Source organism: Loxodonta africana, chromosome 1 (genome assembly GCF_030014295.1).
Source record: "Loxodonta africana isolate mLoxAfr1 chromosome 1, mLoxAfr1.hap2, whole genome shotgun sequence".
In the NCBI taxonomy this organism is placed as follows: domain Eukaryota; kingdom Metazoa; phylum Chordata; class Mammalia; order Proboscidea; family Elephantidae; genus Loxodonta; species Loxodonta africana.
Window position 1 is genome coordinate 108,920,440 of NC_087342.1, and position 16,280 is coordinate 108,936,719.

At 42.4% G+C, this 16,280-nt stretch overlaps 1 protein-coding gene across 1 annotated transcript in view; it reads right to left on the minus strand.

The window, feature by feature from the left end:
* The window catches only part of CLIC5 (chloride intracellular channel 5), a 128,541-nt gene that overhangs the window by 61,016 nt on the left and 51,245 nt on the right, over positions 1–16,280 (minus strand). The window lies entirely within an intron of this gene.

Here is a 16,280-nt window from a genome sequence, read left to right on the forward strand (position 1 = left end):
GGACAACACACAATACAGGGGAAGTCAGCACAACTGGACTAAACCACAAGCTAAGAAGTTTCCTGAATATAGCCAAACACTTCGAGGGACAGAGTAGCAGGGGCAGGGGTCTGGGGACCACGGTTTCAGGAGACATCTAGGTCAACTGGCATAACAAAGTGTATTAAGAAAACTTTCTGCATCCCACTTTGGTGAGTGGCTTCTGGGGTCTTTAACACAGCCATCTAAGATGCATCAATTGGTCTCAACCCACCTGGGGTAAAGGAGAATGAATAACACCAAAGACACAATGAAAATATGAGTCCAAGAGACAGAAAGGGCCACAGAAACCAGAGACTCCATAAGTCTGAGACCAGAAGAACTAGATGGTGCCCAGCTACCACAATGACTACCCTGACAGGGAACACAACAGAGAATCCCTGATAGAGCAGGAAAAAAGCGGGATGCAGTATTTCAATACTAGTAAAAAGACCAAACTTAAAGGTCTAACTGAGACTGGAGGGACCCAGAGGGCATGGCTCTGGGACTTTCTGTTAGCCTAGAGCTAAAACCATTCCTGAAGGCAACTCTTCAGACAAATATTAGACTGTACTATAAGACATAAAATGATACTGGTGAGGAGTGTGCTTCTTAGCTCAAGTAGACTCATGAGACTAGGTGGCCAGCTCCTGATTGGAGGCAAAATGAGAAGGCAGAGGGGGACAGGAGCTGGGTTGAACGGACACAGGAGATACAGGGTGGAGAGAAGGAGCATGCTGTCACATTGTAGGGAGATCAACTAGGGTCACATAACAATGTACGAGAAATTGACTTGAATTATAAACTTTCATTTAAAGCACAATAAAAAAAATAAAAGATTTTTAAAAGCTTCACGAAAATTAAAATAAAAAAATGCTATTAAAAAAAATGTATTCCCTCAAGGAGTTTATGGCCTTATGTGGAATGGACAGAGGGATAAGACAGGGACACATATAACAATAACAGATATCATTATTGACTGCTTACATGTTTCTGCTCATTAAATTCCCCCTTTCTGCTATCCTCCTCAAAATAGGGTTTTGTTGGGATTTTGTTTTTGTTGGTATTGTTTCACATGTTCGAAACATACGTCTATCTCTACTGCACTTCTGAGTGGGCTGCAAAACCTTGAATTTTATAAAGGATTTATTTCGAGCAAACACATGAACAAACAAACAAAAAAAATAATGGGGAGCAAGCCTCTGTATAATTTGTTTCTATTGGGTGGTTTATTGGCTCCCAACATGGTATTTAGAGAGAGAAATAACCCCCTCACTCTTGTCCAGAGTGTTGGCTCCACTGGCAACCACGGCCTCATCTGGAGGCCACAGCACTGAGCCTGGCTCATAGGGAGGACATAGGCAGTGGACGGCTCCCAGCTATACTCGCAAAGCTCCAAATTTCAATTTATTGAAACTCAAAATGAACCAACATCCTGGAACTTACTGGAGCTTACTAAGAGTTTTTTTCTTGAAAGACCAAAACCAAAAACCAAACGCACTGCCGTCGAGTTGATTCCGACTCATAGCAAGTAGAACTTCCCCATAGAGTTTCCGAGGAGCACCTGGTGGATTAGAACTGCCGACTTTTGGTTAGCAGCCATAGCACTTAACCACTACACCACCAGGGTTTCCTTCTTGAAAGCGAGGGAGGAAAAAAAATGCATTCAGAAAGATTTAGACAGGGAATAGTGCTGAATCTTTCATACATTAGAGCCTAATTGTGGGCTTATTTCTGCCTTGCAAATCACACCCAGTGGAGGCTCAAGCTTATAATGGAAAGCTGGAGCTTTTTACAGCGTTGGTTATAGGTAATTGCTATGAAATTACAGTTATTTTGCCTTCCCCTAGCAACCCCAAAAGCCCCACTCTCTATTCAGTTCTCACTTTCCCTTAATGCTAGAAATAGACCCACTCTAAGTAGCTGAGACAGCGTGGGCTCTGTTACATAAAATCTGAAAGGTGGGAGGCACCATTGTGTGTGCAACACCTGCTCACAGAGCTAAAGTTACTGACAGTGCCTTAGCCTGCAGGCCACACTCCAAACAGATAACTATTAATTTAATAACAGCTTGGTGCTAACTTTAGTTTCTGGTGTCAGTTTCCTAAAACTTTCCCAAGAAGCACTTGACAGATACCTGGTTCTTGGTCCTTTAAATCTTCCTTCCCAGGGTTAGTTAAAACGTAAGTGTACAAAAACAAAAGCCACATCCATGTATTGTCAGCTATTTTTCTCGGGGCGGGAGGGAGCATCAGAGGGCAGTGAGAATAAGAGAATTAAAGGAGGAACCAGTAAAATATTGGAATTCCCATTAGCTGAACAACAACAAAAAAACATGTATTTTAATACAAATTTTATAATAATATAATAAATTTTTATAGGGAGAGTTATACAGAATAACAACAACTAATGTCTATAGTATAAGTCCCTTGACCAGCATCTGAAAGGCTAGCTGAAGGTTGTTCAAACCCACCCAGAGGCACCTTGGAAGAAAGGCCTGGTGATCTGCTTCCAAAAGGTCACAGCCTTGAAAACCCTAAGGAGTAATTCTGCTCTGCACACATGGGATCACCGTGCATTGAAATCGACTCCGTGGCAACCAACAACAACAATGTCTATATTGCCAGGCATTATTCTAAGTGCTTTACATATATTATTAACACATTTATTCTTTATGATAATCCTGTGAAGTGTGATCTTATCCCCCTTTCACAGGTGAGGAAACTGAGGCTCAGAAATGTGAGGTACTTGGCCTAAGGGCTCCATGATGGTGACGCCAGGATTGAACCCAGGTGATTTTGCTCCAGATTCAAGGCTCTTAACTACTGCACCCTAAATTCCACCTGAGGACCCAGATGGGTAGCATTTTCCCAAGGTCACAAAGCTGGGAGGTGATGGTGCTAGAGTTACACACACATTCCATACCCTCCATGTGCATTCAACTATGCCAGAGGTATAGGGGTGAGGCCAGCTTTCATAGCCCCCAACAAGTTCGTTATGTTTTATTGATATAGCCTGAAATCATGATTCTAGACCTAGTAAACAAAAATATCCAAAGGGCCAGTAGAAGCAAATATGTGAAGATTTGGTAACTTGCCTTCACTATCCTTGTATTCCTCTTTTAGCTTCCTCAAACTTACTGTTGTTGTTGTTGTTAGGTGCCGTCGAGTCAGTTCCGACTCATAGCGACCCCATGCACAACAGAACGAAACACTGCCCCGTCCTGCGCCATCCTTACAATCGTTGTTATGCTTGAGCTCATTGTTGCAGCCACTGTGTCAATCCACCTTGTTGAGGGTCCTCCTCTTTTCCGCCGACCCTGTGCTCTGCCAAGCATGATGTGCTTCTCCAGGGACTGATCCCTCCCGACAACATGTCCAAAGTATGTAAGACGCAGTCTCGCCATCCTTGCTTCTAAGGAGCATTCTGGCTGTACTTCTTCCAAGACAGATTTGTTCGTTCTTTTGGCGGTCCATGGAGTATTCAAAATTCTTCGTCGACACCACAATTCAAAGGCATCAACTCTTCTTCCGTCTTCCTTATTCATTGTCCAGCTTTCACATGCAAATGATGCGATTGAAAATACCGTGGCTTGGGTAAGGCGCACCTCAGTCTTCAGGGTGACATCTTTGCTCTTCAACACTTTGAAGAGGTCCTTTGCAGCAGATTTGCCCAATGCAATGCGTTCAAACTTACTAGCCCTGATAAACCGTTTGTTAAACTCATGAATTAAATGAGCTGAAGCTGTGGCAGCCATTTGAAATATTAACGGAAAAGAACTAAGTGGGGCTCAGAGGGACCCTATGCCCTGAAAACTGTGACAGAAAATCCAGATGGACTTTGGTCCGAAGAGGCTGCAGACAGGCTAAAAGTGGTGTACTGGGTTGACTAGTACCCCTCCCCCCAAATTCACATCCACCCAGAACCTGTGAATGTGAATTTATTTGGAAATAGAGTCTTTGTAGATGTAATCAAGTTAAGATGAGATCATACTGAATTAGGGTGGGCCTTAAATCCAATATGACTGGTGTCCTTCAACTAAGAGGGAAATTTGGACACAGAGACACAGACACAGTAGAGAAAAGGCCATGTGAAGACAGACACGCTGACTGGGGTGATGCATCTACCAGCCAAGGAATGCCAAGGATTGCTGGCAAACCACCAAAAGCTAGAGGAGACAAGAAAGTATCCTCCCCTAGAGTCTTCATAGAGTATGGCCCTGCCAACACCTGTATTCCAGACTTCTCCTCTTCAGAACTATGAGACAATAAATTTCTGTTGTTATAAGCCTCACAGTTTGTGGTAATATGATACAGCAGCCCTAGGAGACTAATATACATGGAGAAGTGACAAAAGGAGAACAGAGTACAGATAATGGCAAACTTTCCAAGTTCACCATCCTGCTTTGCCATGAGCCTAGTGTACATGTGCACAACTGCCCACTACGACCCCAAAGTACTTCCTGTTCCCTACATATAGTACATAAATTTAATATAAAATATTATGCAGTTTATAACATTACATATGACAAGGTCAATAATAGCACAATGTAATTATATAGGTTGTATAATTACACATTATGTTACATGCTGTTGTGTGGGACAAAGAACTTGATCTGGCATTTTCTCTCTGGCTTTCTGAAAATAACCCATTGCCATCAAGTTGATTCCAACTCATAGCAACCCTATAGGACAGGATAGAATTGTGCCATAGGGTTTTCAAAGCTGTAATCTTTACAGAAGCTGATGGCCACATCTTTCTCCCACAGAGTCGCTGGTGGGTTTGAACCACCAACCTTTTAGTTAGCAGCCAAGCACTTTAATTACAGCACCACCAGGTCTCAAGTATAGGTAATAGTCCCCATGAATTTTGGTGAGCCATCGTACAGAATTAATGAACTAACAAGGGGCAGTGGAACTGTAACTTAGCTCAGGGTAGATGGCTGATTCAGAGAAAGACTGCTAAGACAGTTGATTTGTGAATACCCAGCTCTAGGTGGCTGAGCGACAGAGTAAGGCTGCACAAGCAGTCACCAAAGGATAGAGTTCTTCTAGCTTGTGACCTATCCCGGGGGACCATAGTGGGGGAGACGGCTGGTCTGAAGTGCTGGGAGTCATGCAGACTCCTCAGCCTATGGCTGATAATTGATGACCTGGCTCCGGGTGGCTGGGGCACTGGGTGGTTAGGGTGAAAGAGGAAGTGCCACAAAGAAGCAGCTGGCAAAGAGGAATGGAGATACGGGAAGGTGAAGCTTAGGTCCACTTTCAGGTGGGAATTGGATTTAGGCCGATCCTTGCCATGTAGTTATCGATAGAGGTGGGGTTTGCCCACCTTGCCTTTTAGTAGTGCAGTTAGTAACAGCACTGCAGCTGTACAATTCATATTGTATACTATGAGGTATTGCCTTTCATGAAGTCTCTCTCTATATCTGCAGAACTTGGCTCCCCACAAAAGATGGCCCATGTTTTGTTTATTTTGCCTTCAGCAGTAAGGAGCACAGGTGCCTGACTTGTGGCTACTCAGTGCCTGTATAAATGGACGCATGCTGAGGTGAGGGTGATATTGTGCCCTTTTTATGCCTAAGAGTATCTTGAAATTCTGATGCTGTCATTCTGAAGAGGATCCTGTACAAAAAAACTTGTGTTGTGTAGGGCACTATAGCAGGAGATAGTGGTTCTAGTCCCCTCTCTGCCTCTAACTTGCCATGTGACCTTGGGCAAATAAGTCACCTCCCCTTTCTTGGCCTCATTTCCTCAGAGGCAAAAGGAGGAAGTAGATTTCCTTCTCTGAGATCCATTGTCTCCATAACTTCCTGAAATTTTGTGAATTCAAGTGGCTAATGGAGATTTATTTAAGACACTGGTTCTAAAATGTTTTCATCTCAGAACCCTTTTATGCCTTTAAATGTTATTGAGGATCTCAAAGAGCTTTTTTTTAAATGTGGGTTGTAGCTATCACTATTTACTAGATTATAAATTAAAACTGAAAAATGCTTTAAGTATTGATTTAAATACAACAATAATAAACCCATTACATGTTAACATAGCATTTTAATATAAAAGAATTATATTTTTGAAAACAAAAGAAATTTAGTGAGAAGAGTGAGATAGTTTTATGTTTTTGCAAAATCTTTAATATCTGTCTTAATAGAAGTCAGCCGGCTCTCAACTGCACCTGCATTTGATCTGCTGCTATTCGGCTGAAGTACATAAAGAAAATCTGGCATAATACAAATATGTAGTTGGAAAAGGAAGGAGTTTTTTAACAGCCTTTTTACAGCCTATTCTTCTTCAATGTGTACACTTAAACTCAACAAGTGGTAGTTCTTAAAAGTTGGTTGATATGTGGAATTTGAAAACATAACAGAAAGAAATGATTTTTTCCTGTTTCACTAAAATCCATTGGTCTGTTTTGTATTTTAAAGGGATCTTTCACCCATGAATGATTTTGTAACATCATGAATTTTCCATTTGGAAAGTAGTGTTTCACTGAGCTACACAGGTATCTGTTCCATATGCTTACATATTTCATCACACAATATCAAAAATATCTCATTCAGTAATATCACCACCAGTTTCACCAGAAAAATATCGGGAAGCTGCCAAGCTCAAGGTGGTGAATACAAGTTTTCCAAAATTTTAATTTTCTCTTGAATATTTGTACTTTATCATTGGTGTTATGGATGGAATTTTGTCCCCCAAAAATATGTGCTATAAATCCTAACCCCTATGCCTGTGGTTATAATCCCATTTGGTAATGGGTTATCTATGTCAATAAGACAGGGTTAGTATAGCGTCTGTCTTGAGCCAATCTCTTTTGAGATATAAAAGAGATTAAACAAGTGTGCAAGAAGCAGAGATGAGGGAAGATTGCTGTCAAGCCACATGGAGATCTCCAAGGAACTAGGAAAAAAGCTGAAGGCTCTGGACCTTCCCCCAGAGCCAACAGAGAGAGGAAGCCTTCCTCTAGACAACCAGCACCCTGAATTTGGACTTCTAGCCTCCTAAACTATGAGAAAATAAATCTCTGTTCGTTAAAGCCATCAACTTCTGGTATTTCTATTATAGCAGCACTAGATAACTAAGATAATTGGCAATAAATGCTATCAATTATTACCCTTGAAGTGACAAGCTGACTTCATTGATTTTCCAGAAAAGATCTGGCAAATAACAAGTCTGAATGATCATAGCTTGCCTGCCGTTCACTCTTTCAATTAAAACCATGTTCCATGAAAGAAGTGTCTGGTTCTGCTCACAACTCAACCACACAAATGCTTTTCCTTTGACAACCATCGTATTTTGGAATGCAACGAAGAGCTGTATGTGAACTTTCTATTTCATCCCCCAGAATATTTGAAAGACATATACTCAAGAGTTGAGATTTAACGGCATTATAAAACTTTTACTGCTTTTCCTAAATGAGACTGGGTTTTTGGTTTTTTGTCCTGCATGTGCATGACTACTTGTACCATTTGATGTCATTGCCTTGATTTGTTCTAAGGCACCAGCATACACTAAAAGTCAGCACAGAGAGGGCTACCACCTTGATATTACTTTGAAAATAGTTGTGACGTCTCAGAACCCCTAAAGATGTAATCAAATTTAGATGAGTTCATACTGGATCAGGGTGGACCCTAAATCCAATATGACTGGGCGTCCTTCTCAGAAGAGGAGAATTTGAACACAGAAGCACAGACACGCATGGGAGAAGGCCACGTGAAGACAGGTGCAGAGAACAGAGTGAGGTATCTACCAGTCAAGGAACGCCAAGATTGCCAGCAAACCACCAAAAGCTAGAAGAGGCAAGGAAGGATCTCAGGGGACCCTAGGAGTCCATGGACAAGATTTGAGAACTGTTGGTTTATGAAATCCCTTGAACAGACCAGGTATATAGAGCTTGGTGTCCAGGCAATAAGGGGAGGCTGATAATCATCATCCTAAAGTCACTTGTAGGCAGCCAGTTCCAGAAGAAAGAATAGCAGGAAATGGACAGATGACATTTAAGTTTGACAGATGCTATATCAGTTATCAATGTATTGCCCCTCAGCTCCAAATGTACCCTTTAATATATCCTCTGTGGGAACAGAAGGGATTCCTTTAAGCATTTCTTCTTTAAGGTGAGGACCAGATTACATATTCTCAGTAGAGAGCACTGGAGATACACTAGAGGGAGAGGGACCCTCCTGCTGTTTCTCGCCTAGGCTGGAGGTCGGTGGTGCAGGCATGAGGACATCCAGTGCAGTCTGCCCCAGCCACAAGCCCAGAACATGATCCCTCTGCCACCTTGTAGCCCCAGCCTGGTGAAAACCTTTCCTCAGCATTCTTGACACAGAAACCAAAGCCCCCATGCACCTGCATGCAGCCCGCCTGTGGCCCAGGGGGTCACACAGATTTGCCACACCCTCTGTAAGCCCCCACATGCCTCACATGCTCTAAAGCCCTTCTGCCCCCGCTGACACCCGCTGGACTCCCACTGTACGCCCTTAACTCCTGCTGCTGACCACCTGCTCCCTGCCCGAGCTCTGGAGGGTGGTCTACTGCTTGCCCAGCAACTCCACATCAGCTGTGACCTGACCACACCAGCAAACTTCTCTGCCACCTGGTGGGTTGAGCACACCTTCTCCAATGAGGTCTGAACCCCTTGAAGTTTGTACTTCGTTGGCTGCTCTCCCTCGGCCCTAGGGTGTCGTTACCATGGAGTCGGCTCTGACTCACTGTGACCTTATGTATAACAGACTGAAATGCTGCCTGGTCTCATGCCATTTCCATGATGATTGGTATGTTTGGGTCCGTTGTTGTAGCTGTTGTGTCTACCCATCTCACTGAGGGTTTCCTAAAGTTTCCTTATATCTATGGTTACACTTTTATCACAGTTAATATTTCTTTATATTAAACCTCTCCTTTTTAACCTACGGTGTGGTTTCTTCCTCCTGATTAGACCCAGACAACTACAGACGCCTCAGTGTCTGAGATTTCAAAATGCGAGATTTTTATGCTCTTTGATTCCTTTAAAAATCTGGCAAGGTTAAGTCTTGGATGAGGTACTAGAAGAAAGGAACTTCAATTTTTTCCAGAAAGTTAATTAAGTCACCATTTACATCACATTTCGACTGTTGGTTGTTTCAGGCCATGAAACTTGACCCTGAAGACTCAAGGGATTCCACAGTCATTTGGTCAAGTTAGTGATAAAAATTCTTAACAGTGGAGCTGGAACTGACCTCAGGGATGGAACAGCCCAGCTCTTTCTTTTTTACTCATAAGGAAATAGGTCATTAAAGGTTAAATGACTTGTCTATGGTTGCACAACCTGGTTTTATGGCAGAATCAGGGATATAATTCCTGCTTCCCAATTCTTAGTCTTCTAATACACTAGGCTGATTGTTATCTTACAGGAAAGAGAGCCAAAGTGGCAAAGGCCATGAGAAGAGAACTTTCTTTGGATATAAAATGACTCATCTATGTACCACTGTTTAAAGTCAAGAAAGGTGTGTGTCAGGGTTGTAACTTTTCACCATACTTATTCAACCTGTATGCTGAGCAAATAATCTGAGAAGCTGGACTATATGAAGAAGAACTGGCATCAGGATTGGAGGAAGACTCATTAACAACATGTGTTAAGCAGATGACACAACCTTGCTTGCTGAAAGTGTAGAGGGCTTGAAGCACTTTCTCATGGAGATCAAAGACCACAGCCTTCAGTATGGATCCCACCTCAACATAAAGAAAAGAAAAATCTTCACAATGAGACTAATAAGTAACATCATGATAAATGGAGAAAAGGCTGAAGTTGTCAAGGATTTCATTTTACTTGGATCCACTATCAACACCCATGGAAGCAGCAGTCAAGAAATCAAATGACGTATCACATTGGGCAAATCTGCTCCAAAAGACCTCTTTAAAGTATTAAAAAGCAAAGATGACACTTTGAGGACTAAGGTGCACCTGACCCAAGGCATGGTGTTTTCAATCGCCTTATATGCGTGTAAAAGCTGGACAATGAATAAAGAAGACCAGAGAAGAACTGATGCATTTGAATTACGGTGTTGGCGAAGAATATTGAATATACTGTGGACTTCCAGAAGAACAAACAAATCTGTCTTAGAAGAAGGACAGCCAGAATGCTCATTAGAAGCAAGGATGGCAAGACTTTATCTCACATTCTTTGGACATGTTATGAGGAGGGACCAGTCCCTGAAGAAGGACATCATGCTTGGTAAAATAGAGGGTCAGCAAAAAAGAGGAAGACCCTCAATGAGATGGATTGACATACTGTCTGCAACAATGGGCTCAAGCATAACAACTGTGAGGCTGGTGCGGGACCATGCAGTGTTTAGTTCTGTCGTACATAGGTCACTATGAGTCAGAACTGACTGGACAACACCTAACAACAACAACATAAACCACTGAGCAGATTCATAGCATATGGAAGGGAGCTGCCCACTTCTTATTAGTGTAAATCAGACAATATTACTTATTATTGTTATATTTAATAACAAATGATCTGGCCTTCCTTCATCTTGTTGGTAAGCCTTCCATTAGTATGGATGTGACTTGGCAATTTATGTTCACATGAGGGTGGGGAGGTTTATCCTTGCAAAATCAACACTCCTTTTCTCAATGGCCAGAAAAGGCTTAACTCACTGGGTCATTTGGGCATTTTTCAATAAACAGTCAGGTAACAAGTATATATTTGAGTCTTTAGGGATTCTAAAGCATCTATCTAAAGTTGAACATAAAAGCTGACTCAGCCCTATGGAGATGGCTGCCTGTGCTGGGTGATATGAAGAATCCCCGGTGAATTTAAAAATATTACCTGAGATGGGTAACTCATTAATCCAGTATCTGTCATTGTCACCTTAGCTCATCAGATGGTTTTATAAACAACGAAATATAGTTTTGTCAATATCCCCTCCCAAAGGAACTTCTAGACTCCATATCCAGAAGGCTACTCAGTTTAGGAGAGAAGAGGCCAGTGATACCCTTGACCCGGTGAGAAACAAGCTTGGTCTGACAGTGTCTGTAAACCTAGGACCACCTACAACTTATATGTTGCGTAACATTGTAGTACTTGAGACCTGGGGCAGGGGGAGGAGTCTCTATTTACCCTCCTGTTTTTCACCACACTCTCTGAGAAAGAACTGCCGTTTCTAACTTGACACCAATGTCCTCTCTTCCAACTTCTTCTTTCCCCTCCTACATGGCTTTTTTTTTTTTTTTTTTTTTCCTATTCTTTCACGTCCAAATTATTTGAGTAAGCGAATGAATTTATTTTAAGCTGCTTGCCAGTCCTGATTCTGCTTAACACCCTCTTTTAAAATGATTCCTTTTCAGGGCTTTAGTGATTTTTTTTTTTCTTTGTGTCTTCATCCTACCTGAGTTTTTCCTTGTAGCCGTGACTTTGGCTTATTTCTTATTCTTAAAACTCAGCCCTGTGCAGCCTCCCTGTCACCTATTGTCTCTCATGCACTGGGGCCAGCTTCCTGGGCATGAAAATCTGTGCAGTCACACAGGGCCCCGTCCTCAGAAGAGCCTGGACTTGATTTTATGCTCTGCTACTGAATTGACTCGATGGTAATGGGTTTGGTTTTTGGGTGGTTTTTGGTTTGGATTGTTATCTTAAGAAGCCCTGGTGGTGCAATGGTTAAGCCCTTGCTGCTAATTGAAAGGTTAGCAGTTTGAACTCTCCAGCCGCTCCAGGGAAAGAAGACCTGGCAATCTGCTTCTGTAAAGACTACAGCCCAGGAAACCCTGTGGGGCAGTTCTACTCTGTCACACAGGGGCACTGTGAGTCAAAAATCAACTTGATGCCACAGAACAACAGCATCGTCTTGAAATTCTTAATTTTTGAACAGAGTCCTTCATTTTCACTTTGTACAGGGCCCCACAGATTGTGCGGGGCGTTGTACATGTGGCTCCCTTGTTCCTTTTGCTGGTATCCTCCTATTTCTGCCCTTTCCCTCCCCAGCTAACTGCTCTTCCCACTCTCCGTTAGGTGTCCTTTGAATAATTCATCTACCCCTGGCAACATAATTATCCTCCCCAAGTCAGCAATGCTTTTGGTTTTGGGGCCTATAAACATGCTCTTTTCCCTTAGCTTAAAAAAGAAAAAAAAAAAAAAAAGAGGAAAGAAAGAAAAAGGAAAGAGAGAGGGAAAATGTTCAACGGCTGCAGGGCTTTCTCGGTTCAAGTGTTCTTTGTTGGTTACATCACCTATCCTGCCTCACTCCAATGGTTAAAAAAAGTTGCCATTGAGTCCATTCTGACTTATGGTGACCCTGTGGGTTTCAGAGTAGAACTATGCTGGAGCACCCTGGGGTTTTCAGTGGCTGTGATCTTTTAGATCACCAATCTCTTTTTGCCTCTGGGTGTACTCGAGCCACCCACCTTTCAGCTAGTAACCAAGTACTTAACCATATGTGCCACTCAGGGACTCTAGACCCCAATGTTACAGGATATTAATTTCTTATACTTCATTATACACTATTTTAGAATTTGCTTCTTTTCAATTAGATATTTTGCCAGGTACCTGAGGAGAAGGGGCCATATTATTATTGTTTTTTTCATTTTCTGAAGCCCTGGGATCCCACTAAGCACTCAAGAAATATAAGTTTGATTTCCCCGGTGTGTCTTCAAAGTGACTCCTTCATGCATCGGAAGGCAGAATGGCTCTCGGCTCTCCTGTCATAAAATCATGAACCCACACCAAGCCTTGGGAGACCCCAATGTCTAGCCCTCTGCCTCTAAGTTTGGCTCTTTCTGGTATACTAGATCCCCAGGTATAATATTTAACAGCTAAATTCCATTGCACTAGGGGCAGGCTTAAGTTCTCAACTGAACACCAGGTCAGAGCTCCATGGAGCAGTGCAAAGGGTATGGTGTCAGAGCCATGCAGACTTGGGTTCAAATTCCAGCCCTGACACCAATCAGCTGTGTCTGGCAGATTTTATTTCCCAAGTGGCCACAGCGCTACTTCCAGTCCTATATGCTCCTTCTAGAGTCTAGCACATCCTCATCCAAAAGTGGAGTCTATTTTTCCCTTCTCATTGAAATGGGGCATGCCTTTGTGGCTGCCCTGATGAGTGGAATATGGCAGAAGTGACGCTATGTGTAAGTTTAGAGACTAGGTCATAAAGAATGATGCAGTTTCCCCCTGGCTCTCTCTCTCTTGGGATGCTTGCCCTTGGATCCCAGCCCTCATGTTGTGAGGAAGCCCAGAGCCTCTGAAGAGGTATTGTGTAGTGTTCCAGCTGATAGTCCCAGCTAAGTTCTTAACTAAAAGCTGGCACTAACCTATAGACATGTGAGTGGGTGTGACTTCAAATGATTTCAGCCCTGTCTTTGAGCTGTCCCGAATGATAACTTTGTGAAGTAAAGATGAGCTGTTTCCACCGAGCCCTACCCAAATTACAGGTTCATGAGCCACTAAGTTTGGGGTTGTTTGTTATCCAGCAGATAACTGATACATTTAGCCTCAGTTTCCTCATCTGCAATCTGGGGACAGTGATATCCACCTTCAGGGTTATTATATGACTCGAGGATCCAAATCAAACCAAACCCATTACCACTGAGTCGATTTTGACTCATAGCAACCATATAGGACAGAGTAGAACTGCCCCAAATGGTTTCCAAGGAGCACCTGGTGGATTCGAACTGCTGACCTCTTGGTCAGCAGCTGTAGCTTTTAACCACTATGCCACCAGGTTTTCCTGACTGGATGATAGTATATATTAAAAAAATGGTATCTGCTTTATAAATTTGCAGCTCTTCTCATTATTACCATAGAAAACAAACGTTTAGAGAGAGCTAATAAAAAAGAATTATCTGTTTGTGAAACGCTATGCCTTAGTAAAGAGTCAACAGACCTCTCTTTGATGGCGCAAAAATTTAATACTACCTCGGTGTTCAGGGTTTCGTGTGGGAAACAACAGAACAATCGACAGAGAAAGCAAACATAGGAAGAATTATGGCCACTGCATGTTGGCTGGAGAAGAGGGTTCCTAAACCAGGTTGGTCTCACATTTACTATGAAGGGAGATAGGGGAAAGTGGCTTGTATTTGGTTAGCTGCAGGTAAAATTACAGGCATGTGCATGTCCGTTCTCAACAAAGCCATTGAGCTTCTGGACAGAGCAACATTATCCAACCAAACATTGTTTTGAGTAGTTCAGGAGCCAAAGGTGAGAAGGGCTGGAACCCCAGGCAGATTGATGGGCAAAGCCAAGGAATCGCGTCTATGGCAGATTCCAGGTGATTTTCTATAGAAGCCCAGTGGAAGGAAGTCTTTGTGTTCTTTCAAGCTCCAGGAACCTTTGTCACAAACGTTTACAGGACTGCCATGTTATTCTTCAGGCCTAATTATGGCTCACAATGCTGGAATCAGGAAAACTGAAAGCTGGAATTCTTCCATCGCAGAAGTGTACCAAAGCACAGGAAACCAAAGTGCGATACAAATCTGCAGCCTCAAATAAACAGAATTCCTTCCCACGTGGGCTTAATTTGAAGAAGATATCTTCTCACTTGAACCTTCCCTTGGAGAATCCAGTCCTGATGGACGAAACATGCTTTCTACTTAATTAGCCGCCTGTCAAATTTTCTTTTCCTCTACCGGCATATATTCTATTTGTTATTCAAGATGTTGTGGAAATTAGTTCCAGCTCTTGATCATGAAATCATTTCCTCTATGTTCACAGAATGACCCTGTAATTCTTATAATCTTCCTACCAAATAAGCGTATCTTGACACGGGCTCTGCTTCGCCTACAAGCGTTGGTGTTTGGAAGCCGGCGATAGCCGAAATTCCTCAATTATTACCCGTCCTCCCCTCTGCTCTGGCTGTCTGAATGCTGAGTTTTTCATACTGCGTCTTAAAAGCCTCAGCTGACCTGGAAAGACTTTAGAGAGATCACAAGATATGTCATCCTACCTCTCAGTTGTGCTCAGTAAGCTCTCATCAACCCACAACTCCTAAATAAAAAAATATGACAGGTTAAAAGTTTACGGCCCTAAAATCAGATCTGAGTCATGAGATTTATCAAATAGTTACTTAAACCCTGGGCCCTCTGAAAAATTTTTGTAAAAATTAATATTTTATAACATGTCAATGGAGTACTTGCCAAGAGCTTGAAAATTCTACTCACAAAAAAATGGAATATCTGGGGTCCACTCTTGGAGAGTGTGATTTAATTAATCTGGGATAGGGTTTAGACATCAGCATTTTTCCCCCAGTGCTCTCCAGGTGTTCATCTAGGACTGAGAACCTAACCTAGCGATGCTCACAATTAAGGGTGTACAACAAATTCACCTAAGAAACTTAAGAAATGAAACAAACAAATAAACAAACAGAAAAAAGCTCTGAGCCCACTGCAGACAATGAATCAGAATTCCTGGTTTGGGATGTGTGTGACAGGTTGGATCAGGGTACATAGTGCTTGGACGTTGCTTCATCCTACTTTTTTTTTTCTTTTTAATTTTTACAAAAAATTTATTGTGGTGAAATATATATAGCAAAACATTTGCCACTTCACCCTTTTTATGTGTATAATTCTGGGACGTTAATTACTTTGACCACTTTGTGCAACCATCACCACTATCCATTTTCAAATTTTCCCTCACCCTTAAGCCATACACCCCTAACTTTCCCTCCTACCCACCCTTGGTAACCACTAATAAGCTCTGATCTCTATGCATTTACCTATTCGAGATACTTCATATAAGTAGAATCAACACCTCATTTCTCTTTATGGCTGAGTAATATTTCAGAAAACCCTGGGTGGAGCAAATTGTTCACGTGCTCTGCCGATAACCGAAAGGTTTGAGGTTTAAACTAACTCAGTGGCACCTTGTAAGAAGCACCTGGCAATCTATTTTTTTAAAAAATCAGCCACTGAAAACCCTGTGGACACCGACACGCACAGATTGCCACTAGACAGCAACTGGCTGGGCTTTTTAGTAGTTCATTGTATGGATACACCAGATTTTGTTTATCCCTACTCTTTTTGCTTTCTGTTCCCTTTTCTAAACCGGAAGCTCCTTGATAAGGCCCCCCTACCTGCCAACCCACTTACAAGTCTGTTCCTTTTTCATCTTCAGTCCCTGCCGAGGCCCTGAAAGAAGTGCCCCATGTTGAGTCATTCAGGGATGGAGAGCACATTTTGGATAAAGACGTCTGAAGAACCTCCAGTCAGTGCAGTCATAACAATGCCAGAGTTTCACCCACCAGCTGACGTGGTTTTGGTCGCACCTCCACACAGAGCAATTAAGTTTTG